The following is a 24,335-nucleotide window of genomic DNA, read 5'->3' as shown; positions in this document are numbered from 1 at the left end:
AGTGAGTTGTTGTTGTTGTTGTTGTTAATAATAATAATAATATTTATAATAATAATAACAATAATAATAATAATAATAATAACAACAGTAATAATAATAATGATAATAATAATGATAGTAATAATAATGATAATGATAATGATGCTGATAATAATAATAATAATGATGATGATGATGATGATGATGATAACAATAACAATAACAATAATAATAATAATAATAATAATAATAATAATAATAAGAAGAAGAAGAAGAAGAAGAAGAAGAAAGGAAAATGAAAACAGAATAGGTGGAAGTTTTCTATATAATCGGTTTCGTTGAGATAGTGACAGTCAGAAGAAACCAGGTTAATCGACCGGTGAATATGTACGATGTATGTCGAATTAAATGAAGTTCTCGGTAACTCGTGCGACATTTAGATGACTTCTGATTAGTTAGGAAATTATATTACTAATCTTATAATTACTTATGACAAAATATATTTTTAATTCGATTAAATTTTAAAAATAGAACACACATCAATGGATTGTGATTCATTTATGTAGATTTTGCTTGTTAATCTATTCTTGATTTTCGAGCTGATAATTGATAATTTAGATTCATTCCGACTACTGTTCTTATCATGAAAACATTTCGTCCGATATGATCGCTGACCTTCTCCATATATATTGTGTCGAACTCGGGAATATTTCTGTCGAACTTTATAATCTACACAGATTTCGAACGCAACCATTTATTTAATCTTCGGGGATAGCGTTGTCTCGTTCTGTCGGCAAGGACTGGGTAGAAGTATTAAGTAATAAAGTCTTGCCCGCACTGAAGATTTAACCTTCAGTCTTCAGTAGTGTCACTTCCAACTGCATTTATCTAGTAATTTATCCGTTTCTTTTGCGAACAATTCGAGAATGAATTTTGAGAGCCTTCTATTAATACTGTAGCAGTTTTGATGGATAAAGTAATAGACAGCTCTCATACAATCTAGTGGCTTTTGTATATAAAAGGAATCTTTAAAATACAGAGCGGAAGCTGACACAGACCATCAGTAAGGTCAAAGACACAATACTACTTGCAAACTTCGGACAGTTACTCTACCTATATGGCATTCCAAGGATTCACAAAGCGGATAATTATTTAAAACTTCTACCCGGTTATGGATGACGGAACGAAAGCATACTAGCTCCGTCGGTTAAATATAGACTTTTGCTCGAAATTTCAAGAGTTCAACAGGCCGATTTCTAAATTCGACAAGAAGGAAGTTCGTGGGGTTACATCAACTAGAAAGTTATGAAAGCAATAGTCGGAAGAATCAAAGAATACAAGTTGTTTTGGTTATTGCGATAGAGGAAAATGTCACTTTACGGAAAAAAAAGTCTTGCCTTTTTGCTCGTTCTTGACTTTCGGGCCAAGATGCTACTCCTAATTAAATTGGTTTCGATCAATGGAGGAGAAACCCTAAACTCTGAGACAATTATTATTTTTGGTCCCTACCAGAGTGCCCTTTTTTTAAGGAGGTGGTTTCCTCCCCCCACATTACAAAACGACCCCGTGTCACATTTTGCTTTTGTGAGGAAGCAAATAAATACTAATTTATAAATACTGGTCAGCCATCTTTAAGCATCAAATATCTATGGGGATACATCAATCCTCCGTATGTTGGTGCCACTATCTTATTCACGATCCTGAAATTTGGAACTATTTTCCTGAGTTGAAGCAGATGGTTCCACAGAGACCAGATTATTTTCCTTTCGTATGAGATAAATAATATTATATAATAATATATAAATAATATAACTACACATAAAGGTACGTATATAAATATATGGAAACTAGCAGGGAGACCCGACGTTGCCCGGGATTGAATAATGATCAATGAATATTTCATGCTCCTATATTTTTATTGTCATAGAAATCCGTGAAATAGCACAGAAGGATGTTTCACATATCCCCATGTAGTGACTTAGTCCAAAATATATGCTATTCTATATTTCACTTTAGAAAACCTACTGTTTATTTAATAAAATTATTTCATGTAGACTTATTTCTAGTTAACGAAAAAAAAAACATTAAAAAATGTACGTGCCGGGTTTTAACCTACACACCACGTCATGCAAAAAACAAAAACAAAACAAAAACAAAACAAAACATAAAAACAAAAAAAGAAACGCATAAATTTTCAAGTCTTATAAAATTCTTTGCAGTTAATGAAAAAAAATACATTCAGAGTTTGAACCTACAGACTGCGTCATGCAAAAAACAAAAACAACAAAAACACACACACACACACACACACACACACACACACACACACACACACACACACAAACAAAGAACACGCTATTAACTTACCCTTAGTAGAATTTTCAAGGTCCGTTGTTCTATCATTGTTGATAAGCAACTATATGGAAAAATGGCCTTACCGATGATAGATAGATTAAAATAACGGTTTCGATTATCGTAATTATCGGAGGTATTCTGAGAAAAAAACTTAACTTAGAACACTCCCAAACTTATACACGAAAGTTCTGTAAACTTTAAAGGAAACCTGTCAGCTGTTTCGGAGTCTATAAGGAACGAACTCCCACACATAGACAAAATTGTATTCATATAATTGTAGAGATAATATTATATAATAATATATAAATAATATAATTATTTAGTTTGCAGTACACACGCATCACTTTCCTTTAACCGGTTTCTGTATAATTTCTAAGATTAATTTCAACAACCTCTCACATTTTTAAACCGTAGAAGAAATGGCGTTCTTTTGAAAATTGATTTCAAGTAGAATTAAAATATCCCAAACTTTATGACTCAAGGGATTTTAAAACTCTTCAATTGATTTCCAGAAATTTAAAACCACGTCTTAAATGTTTAAGCATTTCACATCAATGGCTTCCAAAGTGAGATTCGAATTAATATCTAAATATTATCTCTAGTAAAAGACAGAATTGTTTGATTTCAATCATTTTTCTTTTAAAGCTTCCTATTTTTGTTTCTGCTGATCTCGATGGTAAAAGTGCCGGAAATGTCAAGTGTGCTTATGAAAACGATCCCATACTTAATTCACGTAAGAAAATACGGCGTCTGTATACATATGTTAGGTTTATATCGTCATATATCAAATTTGTAGGTAATTTCTACGAAACTAATCTATAACTCAGTTAGTGTCTTCACGCAAAAGCGCAAGAATACAACCTGCTTTCTATTAGGTTGGTGCCGTTTTTTGACGTATATATATCTGATAAAAAACAAAACAAAACATTGTTTTGAACCAACCTTATACTACTTAACTTCTGTCTATCTAATTTAACAGGCGCTAACATTTTCCAAGGACATGTGTTGCTCTCTCTAGAATTTCTCCTGTTTTGAATGTTTTCAATTTTTGCTCGAATTTAATAGGCATGCACTGTATATTTGTTAATTAAACCTATAAAAAACCTGTTCATTATTTCATTCTAAATACTTCTCTTTTTTTAAGAGGATATAAGTTATTTAAAGGTTCCTGTTTTGGAATTTGAAGTTTTTTCTATGTTTAAAATATTACATTCAATGAGTTGCATTATGAAATTAGGAAAAGAAATACAAATGAAAAGTGAAGAAGATACGCATATATACTAATACAGAATTAAAATAAAACTATTTATACTACTAATACTAACACTTTGTGACTGCTTGTAACGATGTTATTTTGTCCTGCGATTTGAGGATATATTTTAATACTAGTAAACCAGATGATGATAGAAATTTGGTATTATTAGTATTCTGGTGGCCTCCTTTTGTAGATTCCTGATCTTTAAAAACAACGCATTTCAGGTCAAAACATTATTACCACGATTCGCTGCCTCCGTTCAGTCTCGAAAGACAAAGGGTACCCCCTGTAGGAGCAGATACGCGTATAACTGTGATGCAAGGGTTGCGCAATCCCTTATCACACATTTCCTGAATCGGCACTGTTTGAGTCCAGTGGCAAGGAGAAGTCCAGAACGACTGGAAATAATGCCGAGATCAGTGGAGAGCACATACAGTGCCTAGAAGTTCCAAAAATTCACCCATTTATTACTGACCAAGTTCAACGTTGCTTAACTTCGGTGATCCAGCGGGAACAAGTGTGTCAACGTGATTATGCCGTATATTATTATTATTATTAATAATATTATTATTATTATAATTATAATTATTATTATTATTATTATTATTATTATTACCTACTTTCGTGTCAATGACAGGATAAGTTACTTTTGTACTTACATGGATAAGTTTTTGTGTTTTAACTTATTATAAATTGTTTTTCTCACGAGAACGGCAGTGTACAACGCATTTCTGTAACATAAGACAATATAAGCTACTCTTAAATAAGAAAATAAGTTACATGAATATAAATCTACCAATATGAAAAAAACAAACAACATACTAACTGTGATGGAATGAAAAAAAGTACGACCAATACCTCAAGTAAAATTATCGAGTAGTCATATTATTAAGTACGAAAATAAAGGTACTTGTCCAAAATCGAACCCATATTAAAAAAGTAAACAAAATCTTACTCGTGATTGAACACAGAATTACGTGTAATCATTGGGTATTCTTATTTTTCGATACTAAATAAGGTAATTATACAGAATCCTACTGATATAAAATAACAAACAATATCTTAGACCTGATGGAAAGACAAGATCGTACAAAAAATCACGTAATATTTCAAGTAATTTTATATTTAAATAAAAAATAATGTAATTCAACAGAATTTTAAGTGTATAAAAACATCTTTCCCATAACGGTAAGAAAACGTTGTACAACACAAACCGTGTAAAATCATCATATACTTTTATTTTTAAGTAAGAAATAAGGTATTTTTATAGAATTCGTGTCTATATGAAATGAAACAAATCTTAACTGCAACGGAAACCAAATGTTGTACAAAAAAAAGAAACATAAAATCTCGAGTAGTTTTATATCTAAATAAGAATGTTATGCGATATAAAACCAAAAACAAACAACATTTCATCCGTGACGGAAAGAAAAGTTGTTAATTAGTTCCTTTAGTAACGTTCTGAAGATCTGAGTTTTTCCACTGATCAAATTTTATTTTTTATAAGGCAGTCACAACTTAGCAAAGTCCGAAAATGAGTATGTTTACATAAATTAGCTAAGTTTAATAAACCAAATAACCTTAGGCAGGCATACATGGAAAGGTCGCACGTTGAGATAGATGTGATTTTTTAATGATGACGTAACAGAATTGAGGTCAAAAAGTCGGGGAGGTTAGAGAAATGATAGGGTTTGAGTTTGGTTACGGAAGTGAACAGACGTGAGCCAGGAAGCGAGGTTGTGAAGCATGTAGACACAAAATGTAAAGACCATTTGAGACAGCTGAAATAAATGTATATTTTAAAAATATAAAGTATTGTCCTTTGGTTTCACAAAATTAGGAAGAACAGACGTTTCAATTGATTATGGTGTTGGTCATTTCATATTTCGTGACGCATATACTAATCTTCTTAAAAATGCTACCTTTATGTAAATATGAACTGTAATATATACGCGTGTGATAACTTTCTGATACAACATGACTCAGTCTATACGTCGATATCATATCCTTTGGTAAACAAAAATACATACAATTTGTACGTTTATAATAACGATATCTCACACCCATTATACTACAATAATCGGCGTTTTTATATCTTGTTTTAGTTGGCCAATCGCGTGCACTGTAGCAATACCAGTCAATATAAGAAAGTTTAAATAATCAAGAATATTATAAAATACTAGAAGGCCGTCAGAGGTTGCTTGGTCGAAGATACGGTTAAATATGATATTTTAATTTATGCAGATTAAAATACACAGTAATTTATTATTATAGAGACAATTCTCAATTGATTATTATATCGCACTTTATATATGGTAGTGAGATCAAAACAAAAAAAAATATATATATCTTAAATACCATCAGTATATATATATATATACACATATTTATATATATATATATATACATATATATATAGTAATTTATAAAATATATATGGCGATTAAGCTACACTGAATATTCCGCGTTTCATCCACTCTAGGACTCTTCAGGCTTATGCGCGAATTCTGTGGTTGTTTATCGATTTTATATGCTCCTCTTCTATTGAGATTTTAGTTAGCCAATCAGCTTTCTAGTATCCACCGCGCCCTTCCTATCAGCCAATGGGCATGCATTTTATCGGACAAAGGATCTGTTTTAAATTTAGGTTAATGTTTTTTTTGTTAGTTTATATATAAATATATATATGTGTGCATACATATATGCGTATATGCATATATATATATATACTTATATATATACATAGATATATGTGTGATTCTTTATGTATATTCATGTTTATTTAATTAATTTATTTGTTTATTTTCTATATATATGTATATGTGTGTATGTGTGTGTCTGTGTGTGTATATAATTCACCTGTCATCTCTTTTTCAAAAGATAGAATTGCACGATAATCGAAGACAATATTCTAGCAAGTCCGGCCGGGCAGTCCAAAGAGCTCACATGTCATCCTTTTTTTTCAAAGATGGAATCGTCCGATTGTGAAGACAAGATTTAAGCAGCAAGGGCGCAAAAGTCACAGAATTTTATAATTATATAGATACGACCTTAACTCAAAGATTCAAAAACACGCCTACTAGTTTCTTTAGAAAATAATAATCTGAATTTCCGATTTATATAACATTAAAATGTTGAATTATAATGTATTATAAACCGGAAATTAAAATTATCTTTTGAAATTTTAATTTTTTAATTGAATAATAAATCTAAAAAAAAAATAGTTCTTTTTAAAATCCATCAATTAAAAAACGTATCGTTCATCTAACAAAGCGTGTGAAGCTAGTCTCCACTTGCCTCCGACCTCGAAATGCGAAAAGTCAAGACAAATGGCGATTTTTCCTCTTCCAAGCAATGACACAATAAGATTACGTTTTGATTAGAACTGTAAAGTGCGGGCAGATTTGTTTGACTAAAGTTTAATATTGGAAGACAATATCTATTTATTATAAGAAATGTTTTGGTTGCTGATGTAGCTGGTTTCATGATTTAAAACTGCAAAAATGCTTTCATTACTTATCGATTTTAGTACATATATTAGATATGTTGACAATTACGCTACGTACACTGTAAATCTTGTCGCAATTATTGAAATGCCCAAAACAACACAGATATTTTTCATTGAAAAAGTAATGAGATTATTTTACTTGATAGTCTGACGGATAATGTTGCTTGTCAAATAATACAGCCTTTCCTTAACGACTAAACTATTTATCTCATTTTTTTTTGTTTTCTGTGATATTGTTCGTAAATTTTATTTTATTATTTTGATCAAAGACTTAAATACGGTCGTCTCGACGATATCCTTTATATATCAAATCAAAAATTTTGAACTTCCAATTTAAAGACGCTCCAATTCGTATCTAAAAAGAACTTAACTGCACATTGGTTTGAATTTCAAATAAATCCTTGTCATGATATTACGGGATACAGTTAAATGGCAGGCGGATAAATAAAGAATATGTATACAATTATTTTGTTTAAATGTTCAACATATTTCCTTTGACTTTTAGTTTTTAAGTTTTTCTTTTTCAATTATAAGTTAGAAGTGGGATTCCTGTACAAGGCTAAGGAAACATCTCACATCTGTCAATATCCTATATCACCATAAATCCACTATTTTCTTATATTTGGAATATTGTTGCTACATCTAGTTCTGTACACCAAGTGTGGCACTATATCTGAGTGGCCTGGTAGTGGTAGTTGTTTACACACCCTTCAGCATGGCCAGATGGTAATTTGGCCGTAAGCGGAGGGATACACAGAAAAAAAATGCAATCCCATAATTCCTTTTCTTTTATCGACCTCTTTCTGTCTGGACCGCCATGAGGTGAGCACGTATTTTCTGTCTCTCTACAATTGAGAGGAGAAGTAGCAGCCCCCTCTCAGCACTAGTTAAGGTAGGTTAGTTAGTTTTAATGAAGTAATGATGAAAATCAATTGTATGATCTGTAAATTGTATGTTGATATTATAATATATATATATATATTGTATACATTTCATAAAAATAATAGTTAAGTATATTCCTCGTGTAAATTGCGACCTGTGTTGTGTGCTTTTGTGTCTGCCATAAATGTCTGCATTAAAGAATGAAGCGGCCCTGGGGACAAGGGAGATTCCACCCCGAATGCCACCAAAGTGAAGACATGTTGAGAGAATGAAGGAGCTACACAACCACATCCACCATCTCAGGTATGCTTTTCCTCTTGATACTCCGACCCTAACGACTGACGCATCTTCACATCATCATGGGACCGTTTCCAAGACATTTAGTGTGACACGTGGGTCGGTCACACACCAGTGACCAGCTGATCTTTTTATACAAGTACTCTTCTTTCAATCTTAGACAGAGTATATAAAAAGCCTTTGACCTAATAGATCAAACCCCGTCTGCAAAGCTCAAACTTTTGTCTCCAAACCGAAATATTGCACCCATGCTTTTCTTACAAGCATGTCTACGGAATGTGCATCGATAAATTTGCTGTGCTTGTGGACTTTCAACGTAAACGCGTCCCAGATGACTAACTTGACAAACAAAAATCTCAAACTGTCACCACAGAAGTATACGTGTTTCGGAAAGTTGTTTACTATGATAGAATATTTATTAGAAGTGCTTGGACTTTAAAATTGTTTTCTTGATATTTGTTTCCTAGATTGTATCAACATTTGAAATGTTATTGTAATATAAAACACATGTCTTGTTGCACAAATTTTTCCTTGAGATGCCCGAAAACCCTGACCTCATAAATCAGAGAAACTCTTATTTCTCAATGACAATATACCATTTTTTCATAGTAAACCATTTAAAACGTGAAATAAATCTTATAATTTAGTTTTTAGTAGAATTCTAAAAAAAATAATTTAAGTTCATGATTATCAATTTTAGTCTTCGCACAGTCTTGTTCATTATGTCTGTAAAGAACGATTCGTCTCGTAACCAGAAAAAATAATCTCTCCAATTGATTGATCGATTTTGTATTAAGTCGGGACTAAAGGTCCAATAAAAATTATTTAGTCATTCAATCATTTTCTTTGCAATTTAATTATTTTTTCAAGCTGCTGTACTAGTTGATGCATCCGCTTACACCGGGTCATCTATCCTAATTATGAAATGAAAAATAAACTCTTTTTAAAGAACTTAAACTAAGTGTACTGAATAACGCCGTATGAAAACAAGGATGCAGCTATAGACGTTATTTCTTTAGTATATGCTTCAATATACAACCGTGTACATTACCTAACATGGTATCGGATTTTAAGTTTTTGCCATCGATAGAATTGAATCTGATATAGCAATATTTGATTCTGACTTGCTAATTTATTTTAATCTTCTCGTGTATGGTTTTAAATAAGAAAATATTTTTCGCTTCCGCTCGTTTACTCTGAATTTATTCTAGCCCGCATTTTCCCAAGCAGATTATCTTTCACTAATCATATGCACATCTTCAGATTCCTCCGATCTTAAAGAAATCTTAATTGTGAAGAGAGTAAATAAACATTTATATTTCTTAACAAAATATTCGTATAAACATTTTGTAATAATTGCTTTAAAGTAAAATTCCTACTTGTGAGACAGCGGCTTGGGGCCTCTTTTAGTAAATCGTATCTTTCGAGACTTGGAGATGAAGCAGGTTCATTCCATAGTCGGATTCAACAGCGGTTTGCTTGATCTGTGTTAGTTAATAGCCTTTCTTATATGTATTACGTATATGCATAGTATTTCTAACCTACACATCAGTTATTACATGAGACAAAACTTCTACCTTATTAACGTTACTTTATTAATATGATTTTTGATTTCATTAAAAACAATTACAAACCTTTGCATAAAGCAAAAAGAAGCAAACGATGCTGGAAGCTTCCTCTGACCAAGAGCTTTTAAATGTATATATACGAGGGGTGTGCAATAAGTAATGCCCTTGACCCACTCCAGTTGTCTGATCTAGCTGACATTTTGCACGTCCAATGATTTATATCTCTAGGGGTTATGTGGCAAATTGCAGCCCTGAATCTAATCGTGGTTTCTGTTTTACGGGTGTTTGAACTGACTCAGGTGGGACATGGAGCCTGTTGAATGTCGAGCACTGATCCGGTTTTTGTATTTGAAAGGAGACTTTTGATGAAATGAAAGAAACGTATGGTGATAATGCCCCATCATATGACCTTGTAAAACGCTGGCATCGTGAATTCAAACATGGCTGGAAGTGGAAACAGCTCCCAGACCTGGTCGCTCCGCCCTTCTGCCATTGATGAGGCATCTGTCCGTCAAGTTGGGGCTGCCATTTTGGAAGATCGGCGTATTACTATTCGCCAAATAGCCGAAGATCTCAAGATTAGTACAGGGTCTGTGGAAACTATCATTCAGGACCATTTGCATATGCATAAGGTATCTGCCAGCTGGATTCCCAGGTTGCTCACACCATTCCAGAAGCGAGAACGCGTCGAGTGCTCGAGGATGAATTTGGAGATGTGCCAAGAAGATGAGTCAAAGTTTTTCAATAGATTGATTACACAGGATGAACCTGGGTCCATCATTATGATCCAGAGACCAAAGTCCAGTCAATGCAATGGAAGCACTTGGACTCACCACCTCCAAAGAAGGCAAAGGTGCCGCCTCCCGCTGGCAAGATCATGTTCACAGTCTTCTGGGACCAGGACGGAGTAGTGATGACATATTTCCTGGCAAAGGGTACCACAAGTACAGGAGCCTATTATGCTTCACTTTTGAGGAAATTAAAGGGAGCTATCAAAATCAAGAGGCAGGGCAAGATCAGCAAAGTTACCCTCCTCCTTCAGGACAACGCTCCGGTCCACAACTCCCATGTTGGCAGATCAGAAGCACGGACGTGTGCTTATGAAATCTTCTCCTAAAATCTCTACTCTCCTGACCTTGCACCCTCTGACTTTCAACTCTTCCCAGCTATGAAGTTATTTTTGAAAGCGTTTCCCCAGATTATGAAGTCTTGATGTCTGAAGTCACGTCGTGGTTGGAGGACCAATCTGGGGTGTTCTGCAAAAACAGTCTCCAGAGCTGCATCAAACGATGGGAGAAATGCATAACTCTGGATGGTTCCTATGTTGAGAAAGACTACTAACTGTGCCAAGTTTCGTTGTTCTACTGCTATGGGAAGTCAGTCAGAAGCATTACTTATTGCACGCCCCATCGTATATTTAAGATTATCCATCCTATCTACTTGAAAAGTATTCAATTCAACCCTCTTTCTGCATAACAAAGAACCGAGGTTAGCATAGTTTTCACCATAGATGCTTGAAAAATAGAAATAGAAATATTACTTGATTTACTCCACCATTTTTCAGTAAGTACTTAAAGCACTGTAGTTAAACTAATTTTAAAAACATAGAATATGTGGAATCCATATAAACATTTAATTCTACGTTATCACTAAATACAACGAATACATACCGCAAGTTTTAAGATTCCCTATTGACTGTCTAAACATTAAATCTAAAATATTTTGCTTTCAACATGGTTACCTTTGATATTATCCAAATCCAGCTAACATATGTAAACTGCATGCATAAACATGAAAAGTGACATGGTTGCAATAGTGTATATCTAGTGACTGGTTAGTACTATATATGCATGTACGAATCACATACTCGCTTATTGCTTACATCTTGAAATTCTCGTGTGTGACTTATGTAAGAGGAATCACAGCCAATCATTAACTCGTTCACATATGAAAAATCAGGCATTAATAATGAAGCTTATTTATATTTTCATGTTTGTTAGATCATAATTAAAAAAATATAATTCAACGTTTATTAACTAGTAAATCCATGTAAATTCTGGTAATTCGATATTAGGTATTCGTTAGATATTCGTTAGCCTTGTCTGAAACGAAATCTTGTTATGTTTAATTTTGACACTAACCTATTAACTTTAATTATCAGCACACACCAACCTTTTTATGAACCATAAAATTTGTGAAATATATGAAGTTAAAAAAAACTTTAGTTCCACTATTCCTCAGAGAATCTGATCGCACAATCAAAGTAACTACATCCAAGTCCAACACATTAAGGAATTTAAACCTGGTATTGCACATAAAAAACATTGAAATAAAAATAGAACATTATTTGGTTTACCTCGCCATTTTCGTCCATATTTAGTCCACTGTACATTAACGAATTTAGAATAAATATATAAAGATGTCTTAGCCTATCATGAGCTCTATGTAATTATTACGGGTTGATTTATAAATATTATCTATTCGATCGGGATCTACAAATTAAATTAGATATTGAATAACACTCAAAATAGGATGCTTTGTGCAATATTCCTAAAATGTCTGTTAAAAAAAAGTTTATCATTATTCTATTCATTATTCCAATAGCTTTTCTCACGATTTACTTTACGCGAATTTAGTATAAAAAACGACAGCATATAATTTTTTGTATCTTTCCAAAATTTCTGTTTGAATTTGAATAAGTTTATCAAATTTCAATTTAATTTGATCTGAGAATTTGAATTTTACAAATGAAAAAAATATCTAGCATGAAATAGAATGTTACCACATTTTATATTGCTAATTTAAACTAATATTTCTTCAGGTAATTTATTTCTGAGGCAATTCAAACTGTTTATTTATACATATATATATATATATATATATATATATATATATATATATATATATGTATGTATGCTCTCTCTTTCTCTCTCTCTCAATATATATATATATATATATATATATATATGTATAAAAAGAGAAAGAGAGAGAGAGAGAGAGAGCATCGATGAGCCTTGCCATTGGACTCAAACAGTGCCGATTCAGGCGAGATGTGGTTGGAGATTGCGCAATCTTTGCCACACAATTCCACGCGTAGCTGCCCCTATATGAGGTATTCTTTTTCTTTCGAGACTGAACGGAGGCATCAGGATATATATATATATATATATATATATATATATATATATATATATATATATATATACTCGCTCTCCCGCCATAGTTCGGTGAACTCCTAGTTTTGCATAACGACGCATATATTTTTTACTTTCAGTCTGAGGATGTTTTTTTTTGCCAACAGTTCATATTGTTATTCCTTTTTCCTCATAAATTCCTGCTTTGTTGTCTTTGCTAAGCTTCCAACTTTCTTTTCCTTAAGACGAACACGCATGTGAACGCATTCAAGCGAATAGAAGTAAACGTGTACTTGGTCAGAACGCCGTGCACAGACAGAAATACATTATGTGTCCGCAGAAACCAACATATATTTTCCCAACGACAAACAACTAAAAAAGACCTTGATTGTTTTTTCTCTTTATTTAAATAATTTTTTTTTTTATTGTTTTCATGTTTTCTGTTTCGACTTCACTTTTATATGTTTCTTTTTTGTTATTGTTTGTTTTTTTATTTCCTTACATTCTCAAAATAACTCGGGAGGTCGATATATTTTTTTTACATAGGAGTCACCACGTATCTAAGCCCGGATGCCACTCGAGGTTAATGAGTGTTGAGTAGGCAATGGGATAATATAGTAATAATCGTTAGTAGTGGAAATTTGGTAAATTGGATTATTTAATGGGACGTTTCATTAAGAATTTGGTTATGTTGGACTTGAAGATGACCAAATTGTAATCGGCTGGAAAGCAGGCAAACGAAAGAGAGTTCTGCAGGCGAGCAGTTTTATGAGAGGGACTTTGTTAATGGAATAGATTTTTAGGTTTAGGCATGGATAAAGAGTAGAGGAAATTATTGATAGTGCTTTCAGCTAGACGTGAAAGTTTGCAGAGGAGGACCATCGATTGGAGCTAAGACGAGCACTTGGCATGAAAATAACGATGTGCGGTAAAACAGATAAAGAAAAGAAAAGTTATTCACATTCCGTTCTTCATATCACTTTCTTTAATTTCAGTTTTAATTATTCCCGTAACAGGATGAGTAAAACGAATTCCCTATTTAACAACAGTTTATTTTATCTTACACTTCAGACATACTGAGACCATACTGAGAACCAGTTATATGATTATGATTCTAGAAAATGTAAAACATTCCAGGCTTTTGATATAGATGATATATTTTTTTTTTACATGGAGGTCACCGCTTATCAAGGCCCGGAGGCCACTCACGGATAAGGGTTATTGCGTGTACAGTAATCAATGAGATAGTATTGTAGTAATCATTAGTATTGGAGATTTGATAGTGTCTTACTTAAGAGGGCGGTTTGTCAGGAATTTATTTATGTTGGACTTGAAGACATCCAAGCTGTAGTCAGGTGGGAAAACGGCAAACGGAACAGTCAGGTGGGAAAGAGGCAAACGGAAGAGAGTTCCACAGTCGTGCACTTCTGAGAAAGAAGCTTTGCTCATGGCATCTACGTTTGGATTCAGGCATAGATAAAGAGTTGGGAAAATTATTGGCAGTAGTTTCAGCCAGACGGGTGTTTCTCGTGAAAGATTGGCGAGGGGGGCGAGAGATTGAAGCTCAGACGAGCACTTGACATGGAAATAGTGATAAAACAAAGACAGGCTCGCAACGTCTCTTCTGTGAGAGAGAGGCTGCAGGAAGAGAAAAGGGCACCCCCCCCACTAAGCTACGAAGTCTATTTTGTACTCTGTCAAGGCAGGATAGGCTGTTTTTAGCAGCTCATGCCATGATGTGGCAGCAGTACTCCAAAGAAGTAGTTAAAATTCAGATAATATTTCCAATGACTCAGATGCATTCAATCAAAATTCTTTGCAATGTTTTCGTTTTGATCTGGAAATCTTTGATCTTTGTAATCGCTCAATATAATGTTTGTCAAGGCTTACTTAATTTATATATTCTGTCATAAAAACTTGCTTCTTACTTCTTTAGCTTTAAAAATTTATTCTATCTTCGCTATTCTACTGAGTTATTTTTAAGTTGTAACGGTCGACTTCAGAATTTAGCCGCATTTGTTTAATCTATTTTAATCAATGTGTTTTGTTTCATTTGCATGATCTAATATTCCAATCTTTTGATCTATCTCACTTTAAGTAGGACATATATATATATATATATATATATATATATATATATATATATATATATATATATAAAGCTGAACGTATATGTGTTTGTCTGGTCACGAATAGGCTCCTATATGGTTGACTATTATAGAAAACCGATCACATATAATGATAGAAGATGTATCGGGACACAGGAATGGGTATGTTTGATCTCGCATAATGATGATTCATTAAAATTGTGGGGTCTGCATACGCGCCTGGTCCACAAAGTATGGAATAAAACAAATATAAAATCAAAAAAAGAAAAACGTTTACAAGTGTTTTTAATATAGATGTACATAATAATAAGATATAGATGTACATAATAATACTTTGATAAGTATGTTTTAACTTAAATAAGGATGGTATGATAAAATTCTGGGGCCTGCGTTCGCGCCTGGCCTCCATAGAATGGAAATAGGCACAAACTTTAATAAAGACTTTTCATATCTATCTGCGTAAGTATACTTTGATAATTATGTTTCAGTTTGAAGAAATATGGTATAATAAAATTATGGGGTGCACCTGACCTCCATAGAATGAAAATATGTCACAAAGTTTAACAAGGTTTTTTAATATAGATCCACAGAATATTGTGATAAGTGTTTCAGTGTGAACAGGTATCATACTTTCATAAATCAGAGTTCATTTCCTGTAGGCTGTTTTTGAAAACAGCCTACAGGAAATGAACTCTGATTTATGAAAGTATGATAGGTTATGAAAAGGAAGGGTTGTAAAGAGATAGCTTCGAATTTGGGGGTATAAAAACAAAAGCAAAATATGATTAAAGTAAAAATAAAATAGATAAACCCCATAATCTATCATACCATACCTATTCTCACACACACACACACATACACACACACATACACACGCATATATATATATATATATATATATAAATGACTTGTCACTATTAATTATTACATTGTATATAGCATAATCACGTTTTACACACAGGTTCCCGTCATACATACATACATGCATATATATATATATATATATATATATATATATATATATATATATATATATTTATATATATTTATTTACCAGTGGTGAAAAAACCGGACTAGAGTGCTCAATGTGTAATTTTAGAGATAGAGATAAACTTCTAAATAGAAAAACTGAAACCTCACTTAATTGTAAACATTATGAATCCCACCTCTTAGGCAACTTCTCACCCGTCTAGTAATAACTATAACCCACCCCTAAAATCTAACACTAACGAATTACACACACCCTATTTACAACCGAAACTATATAGTCCCCCATTCATTCTAAAAGAACCCCTCCACAGAACCCCCACCTATTTATCCCACCATTTTTTGCATCTCTCTTTACCTAACTCATTTTTGTACCCCCCCCTTTGCCTTAATCACTCCTTATGTCATTATTTAAAAGTTCTCGCCTCATAGTTTCTTATTGGCTATTTCCATGGTTAGGTCTCAATTTCTAATATTTCAATTACGTACTTATCACAGTTGGTATCCTTTGACTTGCCTCTCGGTCTATTATCTACTTGTTAACAACTAATCATTTACTTACCTTCTATTTTAATTAATTATTTAATTTACCATCTACATATAACATATACTATACACTTTTCTCTTATATTTACCTCTTACTAATTCTCTCAATAATTATTATCATATTTTTTAACACGAAGCTTATTTACATATATTTACGTATTTGTGTTTGTACATATACTCAAGCACATGCTCCCCCCCATTGATGTGTGTACATTTTTTACATGTGTACTCATGTGTATGTATTTGTGTGGTTTTGTTATCTACTTATTATTAACATTTTATTAATAATTATATTAATTTTTATTATTTAATTAACTTACTGATATCCTTACTTATTTTTACTTTTTAAATATACCTATAACGTATAATTCACCTATTTACCCTTCTATTTCCCCTTTCTTTCTTTCAACTTAACGCCTGACAATTCAAAAAATTATAAATAATAAATTAAAAACAAAAAAGTATTTTTTTTAATCTCTCCCTGCCCAGCTAATTTATATATATATATATATATATATATATATGTGTGTGTGTGTGTGTGTGTATGTGTGTATATGTATGTATATGTGTATGTATCTATGTATTTATATGTATATATATATATGTATATGTATGTGTTTATATATATATGTATTTGTATTTGTGTGCGTATCTTCTACATGTGTATTTGTGTGTGTGTGTTTTTCTGTGTGTATGTGTTTTATTCACTTATTTTAAATACCTCTCTTATAATTTTATGAATTTATTATTATTTGATTAACTTACTGATATTCTTACCTATTTCTATATTATTAAAATAAACTTGTAACTTATAATTTATTAATTTATATTTTTTTCCTTCTCTCTTTCCTTAAACTACAACGCCCGAAAATTTAAAAATTATTTATAAAATATTTTTCAATTTCTCCCCCCCCTCCCAGCTAATTTATATATATATATATATATATATATATATATATATATATGTATGTATATATATATGTATATATATATATGCATATGTATGTGTAAGTGTGTGCATCTGGATGTATGTGTATTTATATATATGTTTATATATGTATATATGCGTGTATTTTTACGTATCTGTGTATGTGTGCATATATATATTTGTTTGTGTATGTGTATGTATGTTTATATATATATATGTATATATATATATATATGTATGTGCAATCACGCATGTGCTTTTCCACCAGTTACGTATGTGCATTTGCTGTACATTTTTATGGGTGTGCTTGTATTTGTGTGTTACTTATTAAAAATGTTTTTTTCCCTTAATTTTTTTTATCTATTATTTAAGTTACTTACTTAAGCTTTCACATATTTTGTTTTATTTTATTAAAATAAACCTGTAACGTATAATTTCTACCTGCCTGGCTAATTTATTTTTTATATATATTATATTTAATTATATATATCATTATACTATCAAAATAAACCTGTAAAGTATAATTCATTAACTTATTTTTCCTTTTCTTTTTCTTTCCATTTTATAAACAATAAATATCTTTCAATCTCTCCCCGCCCGGCTAAATCACTTTAAACCCCATTTTCAACCCGTTCCTTCGCTAACATTAACTCTCCAACCTGTTGCCATGGTGATCCTTTAAATTAACTGTTACTTATGCCGTTATCAATAAAAGTAGCGTCTTTTAAGTTTAAACCGTTAAAAAAACGTATATAAGAATTTACACATAATTAATATTTAATTATAAACCCCTCTCTTATTGAAAGCACTCCTACTACTTTAAACTCCAACGTCCTCTCCCTACCACTCCCTCCTTCTTTTCTAACTCCCCTTTATCTACGATTTTTCCATTCTTATTTGACTTTATAACTTAGTCCATCTATGAATTCTGACGATGCTAGTTGGATTTTTTCCTCTCTTTGAGGATTTTCCTCTAGCTGAAACCATTTGTAAACTCATTCTGGACTCACAGTAATAAATTTCATATATATATATATATGTATATATATATATATATATATATATATATATATATATATATATATATATATACTAGCAGGCTTCCTGGCATTTCCCGATCGTAAAATACGCTTAATTCTATTATTTTATTTAGTGTAGACTACGTCTTTTTTATTATAGAACCAATTCATTATTAATTATTACATTGTATACGGCATACTCACTTTTGACACGCCGGTTCCGTCAGATCATCAAAGTTAAGCATCGATGAGCCTGGCCAGTGCCAGATGGGACTTCTAGGTGCTGTATGTGCTCTCATCTTATCTCAGCATTGTTTCCGGTCGTCCTGGACTTCTCCTTGCCACGGGAATCAGGCAGTGCCGATTCAGGAGAAGTATGGTTAGAGATTGCGCAACCCTTGCCACACAATTACACGCGCAGCTGCCCTTACAAGGGGGTTCTTTTGTCTTTCGAGACTGAACGGAGGCTTCTCTAATTATTACATCTTACCTCGTATATATTGTGTTTTTAGGTTTGAAAACCATCAGTAATTAATTTCTGTGGAAACATTATACGAAATATAAACTTGGTACTGTGTTTCCTTGAACTCCTGTATCCTATTTTTATCGGAATCTATGAACTTCACTTTTCTTTGGCAGTTTATGTTCATATATACAAAAGCTTCATCCTTCTGAGTAATAGAGCATGTCTTTATGCTGTTGAATGTGAAGCTTTTAACTTTTCATGTAGTCCTTGACTACCATATACTGTATCAGTTCAGATGAGTCGCCTTTTCTCATGTCGGTCCCTCCTATATTGTGGTTGATATTGTGAAAAGTTTTTGTTATCTCCGCCTCGTGGCATACCCCTGTTTTGATTTGTGGTTTGATAAACAAACTGTTTCCTGCAGTTAGCATTTCCACTTGCTTCGCATTTTAATCCAAATGTTGACAAGCTTTACGGTCAAAAGCATAATCTTTACCACAATTGAGGCAATTGCTTTACATTTTAGAAAGTGTTCGTATATCGGTAGTTCAATTCTTAGTATCGATCAACACGACTCTAAGTTGTTCTAAATGAGTGTTAGAGGCTTCATACATTTTATCGATGTACAGAGTTTTTCAAGAGTTAAGCTGCTTTCTCTTTTTAATAATACTTTCCAGAACACTGTAATATGTATAGGGCATTAATTTTAGACGATTTATTCTAAAATCCTCTGTAGGTTTCGCGTGTTTAATGAGCTTATTAAAAATAATTTGATAGTTAGCGACCACGTGTTGAAATTTGTTAAATCGTTCGTTACCGATTAGTAATAAAATACAATATGCTTGTTGTTCTGTTTTTATTTTATTTATTACTAGCGGGGATACCCGGCGTTGCCCGGTTGTTTGGAGGTGTGTGTGTAGGGGGGAGGGTAAAGAATAAGCGAAGTAATTACCCTGTTTAACCTTATTACTTTAAAAAATCGGAAAAAAACAACAAAAAAAAACCAGTGAACGAACCTAAAACTTCTTTTAAAAAATCGGACCCCCCCAAAAAAAAAAGGTGGGGGGGGGATGAACGTGTTCGGGAAAAAAACCCAACGAAAAGAAAAAAAAAAAAAAAAAAACGGCATGAATAACACTGTTTTAATATTAAACGTTTAAAAATCAAAAAAATATATATGATATCTCAGATCGAACTTGCAATCTTAAAATAAAGACGTTGTTACTTTATGCCATGAACGCGTGGGCGAATGTAGGTCGGTTTTTATAATATTTAAACAAAAATAAGTGACAACGTCTTTGTGCCTGTTGACGCATGCGTAGAAGCTATCTTGTCATGAAAGAACGATCTTTTTGCTACCCCTCCCTGCAAAAATTGGTCCAGTTGAGGATGAAGGAATGAATGTTTTTAGCCAATTTTTCGATATTTGTCGTCGATATATCTGAGCTTCAAAATGATACCGATCTGGCGAAATCCGTAGCCTGTTTTTGGGACACATACAAACACACACACAAACACACACATTTTGCCTTTTATATATACATATAAAATAAAATCCTAATCTTTATGTAAACAATTGAAATGTTCTACCAGATTTGTAAAATTCAAGTCATTATAAACTATCGCAAGTACGGTTATTTTGACACAGAAAGAAATTCAATATGGCCTCGATATAAGAAACATATATTAACGTGTGCGAATTAAAAAATACACAAAAGTTTGTTATTACTGGTAGTATTCTTTTAAATACACATTTAATCGTGTATTTATAATGTTATTCTTATTGCAAATTGTGTGTTTGTTCTTTTTTATGCGGAATATTTTTATTTGTTCTTTTTAAGAGAATCGTCTAGTGCTAATTTGTTCATTATTTGTGTCCCACGCTGCCACCAGGTAATAAAAGAAGTGGATTGTCATAATGGAGAACTTGTTGTTAGATTTATATTTATTATCGTATATAAACAAGATAACATTAGATATGTTTACTACAGCATGATGAAAATATTAAACGTCTAATGGCTGTGTTTGTGTGTTCTTACGCGAAAGAGTTACAATCCTTGCGCGTATGAAATAGTTCTTTAATATAACTACATTTTACATCCTGTATATATGCTGTATACCCAGACCTCTATTCTAGATGATAGTTTTTTAAAATAAACCTCTAAAAATATAAGAAATATTTAAGCCTCCGCCTGTTCCTATAATGTGAAATTCATCACAATAATTTTCATAATTTAGTACCTTATTTAGTGTAGGCGTCCCATTTTACATTGGTAAAATTCACTTTAATTACTAGCATAATTTAGCCTAAGTCTACAAGCCGCACTTTCTGGTAAAAAAGTGGATATCATCCTGCGGCTTCATTAGGTACAACTGGTCATTTGATCACACAGAAAAAGTTAATAAAGATTGTAAACAGCTACTGAATACTCGGAAAGTGTCGTTGAATCGATTGAAAACAGAGGCGGGGTTCTGGTGTATAAGGACATTTTATAAAGCGAACGCAACGTGCTAAATAGTATTATGAAATAAATTAATAAAATTAAATATGATGAATCTATCGACATAGTGTTAAACTAACCTATTGATCGTGTGCTATTTGTTACACTTATAGGTGAAACAGGGTTATGAATTATTATGGACATTGGTACGCAAGGAAGACTTAAGACAAATAAACGATCGTAACTTGGCAATGAGTTAATTGATCTACTTTCGAAACTTTCAAGATTAAAGATATTAACGTCGAAGTTTTATTCGCTGATGTATGAAATGAAGGTGACAAGAATCAAAGATCAAAATCAGGTTATTCTAACGGTATAAGCACTTGATTCTAATTATATCGATCATGATGCGTGAATTATAGTGAATATGACTAAGTATATGAATTATATTATATCTATTTTCCATAAGTTACTGCTCCCGTCGTTAACTCATATATCAGTGGTTTCAGTGAATTTTAGCATGTATGCAAAGGAATGATTGCAACCACATCTTGGTAAGTACTGGACGTATTTTCAGATTTCAAGATCCAACATTTAGCCGGTTTTTTTTGTCGAATGCAACACGATGAATACGCTTTCCCTTATCTTAAATTACAGCCTCAGGCAACTCAAGCGATAAGTACGATCCTCAAAGATGACCATCATATCTTGTAAAATAACTGACATATTTTCAAAATTTCAGGCGCAGCACTTAGAAAGTATTTTGCCGAATCCAACCCGATCAACGAGCTTGTCCCAATCCTTAACCCTAGCCCCAGGAAACTCAATTACTCAATACAATCACCAAAGATAAACATCATATAGAGGTAAATAACGTATTCGCAAAATTCAAAATGAATAACTTATTAGATCTGAAAATTCAATGCAATTAACAAATTTGCGCAGGACACCAATCACATCCCCAGATAACTGAAGCTGTTAGTACTATCGTCAAATATAAACTTTATATCTTTGCAAATAATTGACTTAGTAAACGTACATTTTGAATTTACACTTAAACAACGCTTTTATCACAGACACAACAAATCTTCATAATATATTCCGCGGGCGAGCTCGCGGATCTCCCGCCTTGTTCATATAAAACTCAGCGTTGATTAACGCCATGCGATCTTGTTTTTTTTTGTGGTGGCACGTGGGAGAAATACAAGGCCGATAGCCATTAGTCGCGTGCTCTCGTGTAATGAATGAATACATGAATGTAGGATTGACATGAAATTCTTAAAGGTAAACTAAAATGACCGAAAAATGGGCTGAAATGACTTAAATAAATAAAAAATAAATGACTTAGAATGACTTTAATGAACTTAAGGATGAATTGAATGACCTTAAGAATGACTTGAATGCTTAAAAGATACCCGGAATCCTCCAAAAACAACTTGAATGATCTGGAGAATGATTGAATGGCTTTGAGACTGACTGGTTGTAAAGTGGGTGATCATTTTACATTAAATTAATACAGAAAAGTGATCCCGAACTTTATATCACAAAAAATATTTGATGTAGGGAATTTAAAACGTTATTTTCATATTCAAGAACCTGGAAAACCAATAAATAGTGGTATAATAAACATAAAAAGAAATAAACATAAAAATACATAAAAAGTATACGTGTTACGGACATACCGACCGACTGAGTGACTTCTAGAGTTGTTTGCACACGACTAAAAAGACATTTTTAGCAGTAAAAGTTCCCGGGAGACGCAAAGCAGAATTTTGCTAGGGTCACACATACTGAATTTATATTAAGAACAATGCCCTGCGCATTTTGGACAAGTTGTAGAAAAATGTAATGAATAAGTAAAAATTTATTGGGCAAAAAGTACATTTTTGACCCCTTATGAGCCACTTTGAATGCTGAATACCAGTGACAATGGACAAACAATGCAGTTTCACACCTTAACACATGTATATTTACATTCAGCAACATGGGAAACCACTATATAGACATATCAAGTTTTTGTTGAGAAATATGAGAAACGCGTCAGAAGAAAGGGCGTTTTCAGCACAAAAAGTCCCCGGGGGATGCAAACCAGACTCTTTCCAGGGTCAACCATACTGAATCTATATTAAGAACAATGCCATCCATATTTTGGGTAAGTTTCAGAAAAAGCTAATGCATGAATCAAATGTTACGGGACAAAAAGTGTCATTTTTAGCAATTTTTTACCCCTTTTGAGAACCTGCAGGCAAAACAGGTTTCTCAAAAAAAAAAAAAAAAAAAATTATTTTCACTATGCGCATTTATATATTAAAATATAATTTGTGACAAAATTTCAGGAAAAACTAATGGACGGTTATCTGTCAATCATCCGGACTAACAGACATACGGACCCATTGAAAATATAGGTCCCTCTCTGATAAATCGGGGGACAAAAATATTACTCCATACCCCTTGCTTAAAAAAAAAGGAAATAAAATGTCAATATGTTACAGACCGACCGATGGAGTGACCTTCATGCGATAAAAAATGCCTTACCATGGAAGGGTTGCCCCTTCGATTGCCAAGGAAAAGTTATAAATGTAAGTGCAGCATCTGTTAAGAACAGATACTACACTTTAATCTTAGCTATGTGGCCAAGGAAAAGGTACAAACATAAGTACAGCATGTAGTAAGAACAAATACTACACTTTGATCTTGGCCAAAAGGCCAAGAAAAGGGTATTTATTGGCTCCCACACAGCAAATTAGGCACAAGGCCGATTTTTAATGTGAGGAGTGAAGAGGAAATGGGGTCCACCTCTCCGGGGAGTAGGGGAGCTGGATAGTGACAATTCTTATGAAAGGTTGCCCCTACATTGACCAA

General features: G+C 32.7%; 1 pseudogene; it reads right to left on the bottom strand.

Moving 5' to 3' along the window:
- Positions 1–23,974: 23,974 nt before the first annotated feature.
- Positions 23,975–24,192, bottom strand: LOC145277168 (U2 spliceosomal RNA; annotated as a pseudogene).
- Between the last annotated feature and the right edge of the window lie 143 nt (positions 24,193–24,335).

The sequence above is a fragment of the Euprymna scolopes genome, chromosome 5, assembly GCF_053919585.1.
Source record: "Euprymna scolopes isolate OS-2025 chromosome 5, ASM5391958v1, whole genome shotgun sequence".
In the NCBI taxonomy this organism is placed as follows: Eukaryota; Metazoa; Mollusca; class Cephalopoda; order Sepiida; family Sepiolidae; genus Euprymna; species Euprymna scolopes.
This window is presented reverse-complemented; position numbering and strand designations above follow the sequence as displayed.